We start from the raw sequence: 12,775 nt of genomic DNA on the forward strand, positions 1-12,775 counted from the left end.
CCAGTGTAGATCCAGAACCATGAGTATAATGTGCTCATGGCAAGGTTTCTAAATTAGCTGCTGAGCCTTGCACCAGCATCAGTCTTTGGATAGATTTAAAATGTAGTCCCATCTAGAGCACATTGGGCAGTCTAATTTGGAGGTGGCAAAGGTGCAGAAGACAACTGCAAGGTCTAAACCTGATAGAAACAGTTTCAATTTTTTCGCTGCATATAATAGGCAGGGTAGAGAGGGGGAAAATCTGATTTGATTGTAGTTGCTGCCTGATCTTCTGATAGCTTGGAATCTAGCCAGACTTCTAGATTGTGCACCTGTTCCACAAATGATCAACATCAACAATTTGTCTAATTCAGGCAGGCAAAAATTTTCTTTGTCATCTGTTCTGATTGTTTCCTCAAACAACCAACATCAGTCTAGTCTAAGCAGATAGCTATCCTCCACTAAGGCAACTGACTACTCTGGTACTCCTATTCCAAACACCATATCAAGAGTACTGTCCAGCATATGAGTTGATCCAGCAACCATCTGGCATAGATTCACCATTGTCATGATGTCTGGCATAGATTCATCATTGTCATGATGGCCATGAACTCCTGAGCTTTTTCAGAGAACTTGTCATCCACATGGAGATTGATGTACTGTAATCTCTTACTATGAGTTTTGGTGTCTTTAAACCCACTATGGTGAGCAACCTGAGCAGCTCCTAGAAGGATTCCATTGTGCAGCAGGGTGAGTAACAGACTAACACCAATCTCATTTTAACACTGTTCCAGGACTCTTAGAGAAGCAAGACAAAGCACGCTATATATGTGAACAGTTTTGGACTAGATTTCTTGCATTTTTGGTTGGATGTAAACAAAACAGTTACACCACTCATGCTGGCACTGAATACTCAGCTGAAGTATTGTCCAAGCAAGTCTTGGCAAACCTGCGAAGTCAGGAGCCTCATCTTTCACTGAATCCTGAATTGTTCTAACTTCATTCAAAGTTGAACCTGTATTAATCGGCAGGACAATAGGACAAGATCATTGTCCATTGACATCCTCTCCTTTCGAGAACAATTTTGGTAAAGCCAAAAACGTCAAAGTCAAACATCTCAATAACATGTATTTTCCCCTCTTTGTCTCCCCCTTCCCACTATCACAGGGCTCAAGTTACCATCCCCCAGGCCTCCAAATCCCAGCCCATAGCAGCATTGCTCCACCTCCTGGGGCAGCCTAAAACAACCACTTAAGAAGGGAACCAGATGCCAGAGCTAGATACCCAAATGCGGAACTCAAACCAAATAGTAGAATACATTTTGATACTGTAATTACCATCCAAACAGAAAAATTGTTCTCATTATCAACAGGCCATTTACCCTTGCCTCCCATCCCCAAGCAGAGTTCACTACCCCAAAAGGGAGAAAACAAAATAATTTTTATGTGTGTTGTACTATTTATTTTATTGTGAATTGTTATACATCATTCTGAGTGACTTGGTGGTAGGTATGGGGAGACGCTTCAGAAATAAAACTAGTATTAATTCTGAAAGGACATAGGGTAGTCTTGTTTTCCTTGTATTACATGTAATATAATCACCTACTTCTACTTGTCAAATGTTAAGCTTAAGCACATTAATGATTATATGTCCATAAGAACTTTTCTATAATCCAAAATGTAGAGGTTTACATTTGCTTTTGAAATATGAGTTAATCATAGTTGTTTCTTTAAAATTACAGCTAATGAACTGATCATTTAAAAGTTTTTTTGTCTAGTTTTGGATTAAAATTATATGTATATTTGGCTATAATAAAAGGCGAGGCTTTGTATTAAAAAATAGGAAAGGAAAGCAAAAGAAATCACTGTTTAATTGGAGCTTTAGAGCAACAGCTGTAAAACTCACTTGGTTGTCCTAATTGCCATGAGTAATAGAAAGAGGCTTTGAAAAGTAATCCTTTGTAATGTTTAAGATAATAATTATATTCCAACCAGAGTGCAGTTGTTTTAGAATTAAGTCTGTACTGAACCAGTTAGAGAGCTGGATGTCACAAATAATAGGTGTGGAGAAATATATATCAATGTACACAAAGAAGAGAGCTATCCTCAGGAAGCAGGGACTGAATTTAGAGCTTGAGTCCCCAAGAAAAGACTCCTCAAGGATAATAAACCTCAAGTGCCATATGACTTGAAATGGGTCGTTAAACACGAAGTTTATATACAAATGGTGGCGCACAAATACCAGTTTTCTGTTCTCTTCCAAACATGGCCAGACCTCTTTCCAGACCTGGAAAAATATGTTTTCACAAGTAGCGTGTTTGTATTTTCAAGTTCTTGTTCATTAAATGTGACAAAAAATATTTTTAGTTTTCACTCTTCAGTATACGTTCCCACACAAAAAATGCCACTTAACACTGAGTTAAGGTTAGACTGCTTATCTCACCAACAAAAAAACATAAAACATAAGGAAGTATACAATAAGTAATTCAACAAATCTTCTACACTCGACTCATCACATCCTTTTCTCAACCACAGCTGCCTCCCTTTCACTACCCACAGATCTGAACCTGAAAAACAAGGCTTAACTTAGCTAAATTTATTGGGTTTGTGTTGCTTTCATAAGTTACAGTCTACATAGTTCTGGACGTGGTTTTGTATTGGTTTGTAACTGTGGCATAGTATCAGATTAACAAGAGTGGCTGTGAGGATTTTAAAAAAACATTTAAGAAGTTTTGTGAATGGATGATGTATGCTGGTAATTGTTTGCAATTAGGCAGTAATTTTCATGTGGCAGTATCAATGTGGTATATTGGTGTATTATATTTATGGTCAGAGTTCAGGTTGAACACTGGTTGTTCAGAGGGATGAAGGAGACATGGATCACATGTGCTGGATGGGAAGTACTTAATGAATGGAGTGGAGTTGTGGTATTGAATGAGTTTTTACAGTTTGCATTGGAGGATGATGCAGACTAGCAATCTTAACTCAAAGTTTAAAACTGGAATTTCCCAGTTTTTTAAATGTGTCAGTAATATGACAGCTATCCATGTGAACAACTATTAGTACTGTACTGATATGCACAATCCTCTGTTTGCCTTCCCACCAGAATCCTCTTATGCCTCTTCATAGCTCAGCTTTCCTTCTGAATCCTGTACGGCTGAAATCTTTTCTTCCATGTCATCCTGTAGAGCTCTTGTTCCCCTCCATGCCTGATTATCTGCATACTCTCACCCCACCAATATCCCTGCTTCTTATCATGGCCTCCTACTTTCCTACTACTTTCAGCTTTTAACTGTTGATCTGTCTGTAAATATAGATGTATTTGTACTTGTATATATTCATGTTAATATACATTTCATCTAAAAGTTGTAGAAGGAGGGAAAGAGGGGATATATGGTGACCAGTTGAGAGACTGGGAGAGCTCATAAAGGAATAGAGCTGTATGGAGTCACGGGAGGAATGTGTACTACCAGTGAGGGGATGGGGGCCACACAATCCCTCCAGGCAGGAGGTCTGAAAGTGGTTTCAAGGGGTAGGGATATGGGGCAGGGGTATGAGGCATACCTTTCAACTGGCTCAGCTCCAAATCTGCAATGCAGTGTGACAAAGACCCAAAATTAAGGACACATGCAGGAAATTTAGGATGCTGTGAAACTAAGTCCTTTGAATGTAAATAGATAATTCTGTAATCTCTTTTTCTTGTAATTCTGTTGATTCTAAATAATTTTCAACAATAAAAGTAAAGGGAGATGCCAAATTTGTGTAGATTGTAGGTCACTTTGGCATTAAAATAAGTGACATCAATCAAAATGAGATATTTGAAGGGTAGGGTTATGGGTTACGGGGGCGGGGTGAAGAATAGAGAAATGGGACTTGAGTGCTGGGAGAGACCTGCAGGTGGAAAAGAAGGGGAATGGTGTTTCATCGGACTGCAGATTTTCTCCCCTCTATTTCTCCCCTTAGCTCAAACTCTTTTTCACCCTCACCTCACCTCTTCCCCTGCCCACCACAGTTCACCTCTCCCCCATGTCTCCATATCCCTGCACACCTGCTATAGCTCCTTGCCACACCATGTCCTCACAAGGATTTCCGTGCTCCCACAACCTTGCTTTGCTCTGGTCCCCTCATTTCTGAGCACCATTACTTCTCTTGGTTCCTTATGATGGTTGAGGAAGTTGGTGGAGCCAGGGAGCACTCAGGATATGTGTAGTGGGGAATTTGGGGAATAGAATTTGATTGGGGGAACCAGGCTGTGGAGGAAACCACATTGGCACTTGAAGGTCTTCCCCATCACTGCTGGCTCTGTTCCCTGTGCACTAAGTCAGCATGGACATAGGGAGCACTTGATGTGGTCTCAGTGCAGGGGCACCCGCAATTTCCCTTTCAAAAAGGGAGCAATTTTAAATGTTAAATTCAATAGTCCTCTGAAAAGTTACTGTTTTAAATATGAAGAACAAATTCGAGCTTTAAAGTGTAGAACGGTGGGATTTTAGTCCTGCTTTAAGTGCAAATTTCATTATTGTCCGAACTATTGAGTCCTTTCCAATGTCTTGTCTTTATTATAAATACTACTGTGTAGGCCAAATTCTAGTCTCTATGGATTATTCCTGCAGAGGGGAGTGGGAACTCCAAATGGGTACAGGTTTATCACCCAGCAGAAGAGGCAAAGGGTTCTTATCTCTAAACCTGTTGACCAACATAGATCTTGGGGGCTGTGGTGGAGGCAAGGTGCCTCAGTACATCCACTTCATCAGCTCCCTGCAGTCCCGGAACCTGGACAGCAAGGTTATTGTCCTAGAAATTCCCTCCAAGGGGGAGGAAATGCAAGTTACTGCAGCCTCTACAGTAATTTACATTGGCTTCCTTATGTTTCTTTGACAGGAGACCCCACCAAAAATCATTTGACCCTTCTCCCCTTTCTTCTCACTTTGCACTGCCCCTTCATTACCTGTGGAACCCTAATGGTGGTGCTTTATAAGACTGTAGAAAAGGAGCCAGTAACTGCACGCTTCTCTACCCTTCCAAAGCCAGGATCTCTTCTGTTCACCAAATCAGAAGAAAACATAGGGACCTATATTTGGAGCCCAATCCAATAGTTCTTAATCATGCAAAAATCTCATTGAAGTCAATAATATTGAATGGGGTGTAATTCCAGGAAGAGTTTGGCCCAAATGGCGTTTTGCCTGAATAAGAACTCCAGAGGTGGTGTGCTTTTGTGTGCTTCATTTTAGGGTGGGATAACTTAAACCATTAAAGGTAACGTTAACCACATCTACATTTAAAATTAGGACATTTAGATACTATCTGTACATTAATCAAAGGTAATCTAGCCCTTGGTTTCTCAGAGAGGTTCTACTTATATCAATCACCATAAGCATTTTTTTGAAGTTGGTCATTTTATATAAAAACTGAAAATGAATATTTTCTGGGACTTAATGAATAATGAAAGAAAAAGAAAAGGAGTACTTGTGGCACCTTAGAGACTAACCAATTTATTTGAGCATAAGTTTTCGTGAGCTACAGCTCACTTCATGCATCCGATGAAGTGAGCTGTAGCTCACGAAAGCTTATGCTTGCATCTGATGAAGTGAGCTGTAGCTCACGAAAGCTTATGCTCAAATAAATTGGTTAGTCTCTAAGGTGCCACAAGTCCTCCTTTTCTTTTTGCGAATACAGACTAACACGGCTGTTACTCTGAAAGAAAAATAGTGCTGCCAAATACATTCTCCAAATCCTGGTCTCTAAAAAGTTTTAACCAAATTAATTTTTCAAGAAGGGTGCGGGGAAAAATAATTTTAGTCCATAGCCAATAAACTCACCTCCCCTTGCTTTTTTTGTAAATTGCTCATTTATGAAATTACTTTCACTCTGAAATAAAAAATTCTGAAAACTAAAACTTGCAGCATAAAAAGGAGAAAGTGGTCTTTAAAGAGCTATAATAACGTTACCTATAAATCTTTTCATTGTAAGAATCAGGATGCAATCCTCAATGAGAGATTTTTCTAAGCAAGACTTACAAGATCTTATCAAAATTTTATTTTGAAGGAGAATTTATTTTAATGTTACTACTTTATTCTGAAAAAAAGCATTTCAGCTATTTTAAATTACGTAAAAACCATTACAAACCCAGATTTTTAAAAGAATAAAAATTATAATAGGTTACTACTTTTGAGTGAGATAAATAATTACAGAATTCAGTATACCAACAAGTTCACTCCTTGACAAGCTTTGGATCAGATCTTGCCTTTCTAGATTATTCAAAACTTTAAAAATCAGTGGAAATTCTGCATTTGCAGTGGCTTCGAGACTCGATCCGAAAGTTCACTTTCTTACTGCTGACAGGCATTTCTAATTAAACTTGCTTTTAATTTAGTTATGTTTTGGAGGTGGGACACAAATCCACAATTCACATTTTTTTTTTTAAATATAGAAAGGTCAGTAAATTGCAACTTTTAACACTAAAACCTGTTTTATACATCTTTAGATTAAAAACAAAAACAAAAATTGTCCAGTATTGTCAGTCTGGAAGAAATCTTGGAGGCTTTCTACAAGTTTTTAGGAAAAAATACAAGGTTGTTTTGTTTTTTAAACAAAAATAAACGAAGTAGATTACAACTTTTAAGTGAAAGTGAACAGCTGAGCTATTTCTAGATGGTCAGACCTTCAGTTCTCTTAAAAAAAAAACTTTTAAAAGTGTCTAACTTTAAAAAATGAAGAGCAGAGAGTTAATTAGAGCTTGGAAAATAATAATAATATCTGCGTGTGGTGGCTGCCTTTGCCTTTTTCTCTCTCTCTCTGCTTATTTCTCTCTCCGTGTGGCTGGCAACTCCTGCTCTGTGCTGTGCTGTGCAGTGCAGTGCTCTCCTCTCTCTTTCTCTCTCTCTCTTCCCCCCTCCCTGCCTCCCTCCCTTCTCTCTGTCTCTCTCTCTCTCTCTCGCTCTTACACTGCCAGCCCCTGATGTGATGGCGAAGAAACCCCGTTGACAAGGCACTGCTTTTTCATGACGGTGAGTTTCCCTTTGAGTGTATTATAATTTTGTGATAAAAATTTCAAGGAAAAAAAAACACACAACCTCCTTCCTCCCTTCCTTCGGGGAGGGAAAAGAGAGGGGGGAAATCTATCTCCAGACAGACAGAAAAGAAAGAGGAGCAAATTAACAACCAGGAGTTGCCAAAACCAGGATATTAGGTTTCAGCCCAGAGAGCTATTGGCTCTGGGGCTATGTATATAAATATATATCTAGAGAGAGCGAGAGGGGAGACAGGGAGAAAGAAGAGGGATATTTTGGTGGGTGGTTGTTGAGCAGATGCTAATTCACATGGAAATGAAATATTTATTTCTTTTTCAGCGAGGCTGCGGTGGTGGCTGCTGAGGCCACTTGGAAAAAAAAAAGTTGTTTCTTAAAATAAAGAGGAGAGAGAGAAGGTTTCAGGTCCAGGCTGATCACTGCAGAGAGGGGAGAGGTTTGGGGTGGTTTTTTTCCCCCTCTTCTTGCTGATGCCATGCAAATGCAGGAGAGGAGGGGGGGGGAATCTCTTTTAATGACTCATTGATTGAGCTGGTTTAAAATTAGTTGTTGTTGGTCTTTTTTTTTTTTTTTTTTAATTTTCCGCCCCCCTTGATGGCCATCGAGAGGGCTAGAAAGAGGAGAGGGGGAGAGAGAGAGAGTGCGTGTGTGTGTGTGTGAGAGAGAGAGTGAGGAGCGAGGGGGATAGAGAGAGTGTGAGAGGGAGAAAGAAAAATAATCTTTTCAAATCTCCTCCCTCTTTTTTTCCCCCCTCGTTTCTTTGCTTTTCTCTAAAGCTCTCTGGGCTGTGAAACACTCTTTCTTCCTCCTCCTCAGGAAAATGGAGACACTTCGTCTCTCTCCTGGCTGTGTGGGGCTGGGAAGGATTTTTCTTTTTTTCTTCGCTCCTGGCTTGATTTTCCCCCCGCTACCTGCTTCCACCATCCTGATCTTGTAATTCCTCTGAATTCGTTTCTCTGATGTGTGTCTGCTGCGGATTTATTTTTCATCGGTTTTAATGTAGCCACTAGATTTTGTTGGTTTCTTTGCAGGTTTCTTCAGAATTTGCCTGTGTTTATTTTTGCCACGGCGTGGAACTGATGATCCCCGGGGGCGCGTGCGATTTTTGGGCGGTGGACTTGGGGTTTAATCATCTTTCTTTCTTTTTTTTTTCTTTTTTTGCTTTGTAGGATCAGGCTCCCCCCTTCCCCCCCCCGCTTTGAACGTATTTACCTGTAATCTCGCTTTCTCTCTATTTTAAAACGTAATAATAAACCGAGACTCTCTCGAGTAACCCTTTTGGTTTTGCGTTTTAAGGGCTGTGTATCTGCTGCTTGGATTTTCTGCGTATCCGGTTCCTCCGATTAGTCCTCTGAGCCATTTTTTTTTTTTTTTTTAAATTTTGAAAAATCTCCTTCGGAATTTGAGCCAAAACCAAACACTGGTGGCATTATGGATGGGGCTTCATTGAAACCTTCTGAGCCGAGGAAGGGCAAAGTAGTTGTTGGGTTTTTTTTTGTTTTGGTTTTTTTTTTGAGGGGAGGGGGTTGGTTAATTTTAGCGGCTTTCTCCTCCAACCTTAACCAAAAAAAAAAAAAAATCCTCTTTCCGATCACGGGGTTGTGGGGAAAGTGCTGTAATACGGCATCGTATTTTTAAAAACACCCTCTAACAACTGAAGGGGAAAGAGGACACGGTTTGTGTTTCAAGTATTATTTAATAAGTAGTGGAGGAGAGGAGGGGAGGGGAGGCGAGGCGCGGGGGTGGGGGGAGGCCTTGGGCTTTTCCTGACACACACTCTCTGCTCGCCTCGGTCCCGTCAGGATTTCAGTCCAAAGGAGAAAGCCCCGCCGCCGCCGCCGGTGGACTCGGCTGTTGGTTTGCCGCGCGGGGCTGGCTCGCTGTGTGTGACTGGGAGAGCAGGAGAAGATGGCGCTGTCTGGCTGCCTGCCAGCGTTTGTTGCGCAGTTTCACTGTGACTCTCCTCCCTCCTGGCCTCCTCCCCTACAGGCGCCATTTTAAAGCCCTGGGTGGTTGGGTTTTTTTTTTTTGTTTTTCCTTCATTTTTCATTTTCATTCCACTGTGTGGGGCGTCGCCCTCCTCAGGTCATTTCCTTTGCTCATTCGGACTGTTGGAAATGCTGCTTGTGCAGCAAAGAGCACTTCGTTCCTTACTGAGGGAAAACCTCCTTCCCTGGTCTCCTTCACTGTGGAGATGGGTGTGAACGCCTCTCCCTCTCTTTGGGGGCGGAGGCGGGGGAGGAGATGAAAGATCATGTTGCTGGGTGTGTTAAGGAAACATGACACGGTTATGTACTGAGCTCTCAGTAGCTGTTTCCGGAAGGGGCCCTTACACATCTCCACTTCATTTTAAGTCTCTTCCCTTCCTCCCCCTTTCAGATTGTCCCCACAGCCCTTGACTCAGCTGCCAGAGCGAGGGGTGCACTCCTGGGAGGTGTGAAACGCCTTCAAATCCAAATGACTTCAGTGGGGTGTGAGGGAGCTCTGTGTCCCAGAGGGTGGAGAGCCTGTTGTTTAAAGGCTGATAACGTGAGTGGAATATTTGTTGGGTTACCTGTGAACCCAAAATATGGCCCAAACTTGGGGAGGGGAACACTCATTTGAAATTCATTTCACAGTGAGATTAAAAGCATTTCTCTTCTTGTGGTGAAAGCTGCTGTCTCAGGCTTTGATACTCAAAATAAGGTGCGTTAATAAAAAAGTAATAGGAGTGAGACATTTCAAAATACAGATGACAAATTAAAAATTCTTCATCGCTAGAAGGACAATAAAAACACCTTTAATTAGCCTTGCAAAATTCTACTTAGCCACATGCCTAGGGCAAGTAACCCATTTGGTGGGTGAGTAAACAGCAAATTTTTCTTATCCTCTGCTAGATAGACATGAATTTGTATTTTGTGTGGGGGAGAGTCGGTATGTCTTCATGATAATTTTTAAGACTGATTTTAAAAGAATTTCCCAATGAGAAGACTCCCTCTGACTGGTAGTTCTGTTATGATGAAACATGGGGGGGAGGGTTTTGTTTTGGAGCGGTGTGTATTTCAGTGAGACCATTGAAATCTCCCTCCTATTTAAAAAAATAAAACTTCATCATTCAAATACTACACCGTTTAAGGTATACTTATTAATGTGCATATTTAGAAAAAGGATAAAATCTATATTCAGGACACATGAATGAACTCTGTCAAACTGTGTAAAAAAACTACTGAAGCATGTGGCATATTGTTTGTTTCCCTTTTAATTTTATGCCTTTTGATACGTCACAGTATGTTCCTGTCAGACTCAGACCTCTCATTCCTTTATGATGGTACTGAAAGATTTTCTCATTTGGGATTAATTTTAAGGCATTTTTTAAAAGCCTTTGTTTGTTGGTGGATGAAAGGATTTTGAGTTGTATTTTCAGTGAGAAATTAAACATTTTCCTCATTTAATTTTTTTTAAATCTCTTCCTTTATATAAATTATAATGTCTAGAGCATATCTAGATACAGCTCTATGAATGCTTGTTTGTTTTTTGAAGACCATCCATATTGATGACAGGACAATAAACTCTTCCAAATTCATTATTTAAAGTCAATTAAAAGGAAGTGAAATTCTTGTTTGCGTACAAATTTTATATTTTTTAATACATGAAAACGTGTCACTTTCAGAGCTGTTATTTTACATTATTTTGCTAAGAATAGTATTGAGGGTGTGAAGGAGGAGTCATTTTATTAATAGTACTGATTATTTATACTACAGAATATATCTGATTCACACTAATAATTGGGAGATCCCTTGTGGATTATTGTAGTAATTTGTGCAAATTAGTAAGTGACAAAAATATGGTAACAGTACCAAGGGTACTGTGTCAGTAACTGCTCAATCCTGCAAATGCTTAAACGCATGCATATGTGTACTTGTGAGTAGTTCCAAACACTTACAGGGTTGGGTCCTAAATGTACTAAGGGCATTTTAACAAGTGTCACTTTGGCCTGGCCTCCACTTGAAAGTTTTGCTGGCACACCTGTGTCAGAAGTGTGGAAAATTGCATCCTTAATCAACCTACCTGTGTTAGCAAAAGCCCCTGTATAGATGCGGCTATACCAGTTAAAAAAAAGTCCTGTTGCTGGAATAGCTGATTTTGTTTGGGAGACTGGTTGGTATAAGGCAGTGGTAGTCAATTTTTTGTCAAGATTCAAATTTCTTGGTCAAGGTAAAGTCAAGATCTAGGCTCCAGGAAAAAAAACAACCCTCCCCCTCCCCACCTCCCCCGGTAATGATAATAAGTAAATAAAAAGATTTCAGGGTCTGTTCAAAAGTGTCTGGCGGTCTGGATTTGGCCCATGGTCACCTATTGGCTACCCTTAGTATAAGCTATATTCGCAGAAGTGTTCTTTTGGTAGTGTAAACTGCTTCTCTTCTAGGGTGGCCAATATAGCTATACTAGCAAAGACAAGATACTGGTGTAGATGTTTATATCGGTAAACTGCGTCTTTGCCGGTACTGCAGTGCCCCCTCCCAAGTAAGATTAGCGATAGCAGCAAAAGCACATTTTTGCTAGTATAATTGAATCTATGGTAGGGCTCGTGCTTGCACAGCTATATAAGTCGGGATCACGCTCTTTTACACCCCAACCAACATAATTTTGTTAACAAGAGCATGAGGGTAGCCACAGTTATACCACAAAAAAGCCGTTTTGCCAGTTTAGCTTATTTTGTTTGGGGAGCTGGTATAAGCTATTCTGGACAGTATGAAATGTGTCTCCACTAGGAAGCTTTATTGGTATAGCTATACTAGCATAGCTGTACCAATAAACCCTTTCTAGTGTGGACAAGGCCTTTGTGCTTGCCTACTTCAGAAAGTTTTGCCTCTCTAATTACACCAGTATAAAGCAGCAGAAAAAAACCCTCCAGTGTGGATGCAGTTATACTGGTTTAAAAGTGCTTATTCTGATTTGGGAAGTGAAAGATGGGTAAAAGGCACCTTTATACTGGTATAACTGCATCCTCCACAGAAGAGCTAATGGTGGTATAACTACGTAGGTAAAAAAAACCACACCCCTAAATGACACAGTTACACTGTTACAACTTTTCTACTGTAGACCAAGTCTTTGATTCAGTTATAGAAACCGTGTTTTGCTCTGTTTTTTCATTCAGAATAATTGTGTTTACAGATTAATGAAATGGGAATTAAGAAAATTAATTAACACTATATAATACACCCTTTCCTCTCTTAACTGGATTCTTCATCTAGATGATATATCTTCTAGAATTGTTTCAAGAAGCATTTTGAATGAGGAAAAGTTTTAAAAAAATATCGAGACAAATCTTCCTTAAAATACTTTGCAAAATCCTTCATCACAAGGTAATGTTTAAAAAACAAACAAACAAAAAAGCTTTAAAGTTAATTGCAACTGGAAGGGATCATTTTTCAAAGGGCTAAGCTTGTAACACTGCACTCACGCAAAACTCCTATTGACTGCATTTTCATCAGTAAAACTGTTGTCGCATGGGGTGTGAAACAAACACCCCCCGACTGACATAAGTTTTACCGATAAAAAGCACCAGTGTGGACAGCGCTTTGTCAGTGAGAGACACTCTGCCACCGACAAAGCTACCACCCCTCGTTGGGGGTGGTTTAATTTGGTCGACTGGAGAGCTCTCTCCTGCTGACAGAGAGCAGCCACACTGCGTAGTGGCATGGCTGTAGTGGCACAGTTGGACTGCTGTGCAGTGCACAGTGTAGACGTAGTCTTAGTATGAATTTTGCCTGAGTGAGGAGTTACAGG

General features: G+C 40.3%; 1 protein-coding gene across 4 annotated transcripts in view; it reads left to right on the plus strand.

The window, feature by feature from the left end:
* Positions 1–12,775, plus strand: part of BICRAL (BICRA like chromatin remodeling complex associated protein) — a 76,672-nt gene that overhangs the window by 9,742 nt on the left and 54,155 nt on the right. Inside the window, exon 1 of one of the 4 annotated variants that reach the window (XM_084622468.1) lies at positions 6,861–6,985. The exons of 1 other annotated variant lie outside the window; for it this stretch is intronic. The gene's annotated coding sequence lies outside the window, so the exon portion shown is untranslated. Of the gene's footprint in view, positions 1–6,860; positions 6,986–8,610; positions 8,682–9,390; positions 9,536–12,775 lie in introns of those variants that run through there. 2 more of the 4 variants (XM_084622470.1, XM_084622469.1) reach the window with 2 other exon arrangements.

The sequence above is a fragment of the Lepidochelys olivacea genome, assembly GCF_965140295.1.
Source record: "Lepidochelys olivacea isolate rLepOli2 genome assembly, chromosome: 3".
Classification (NCBI taxonomy): domain Eukaryota; kingdom Metazoa; phylum Chordata; order Testudines; family Cheloniidae; genus Lepidochelys; species Lepidochelys olivacea.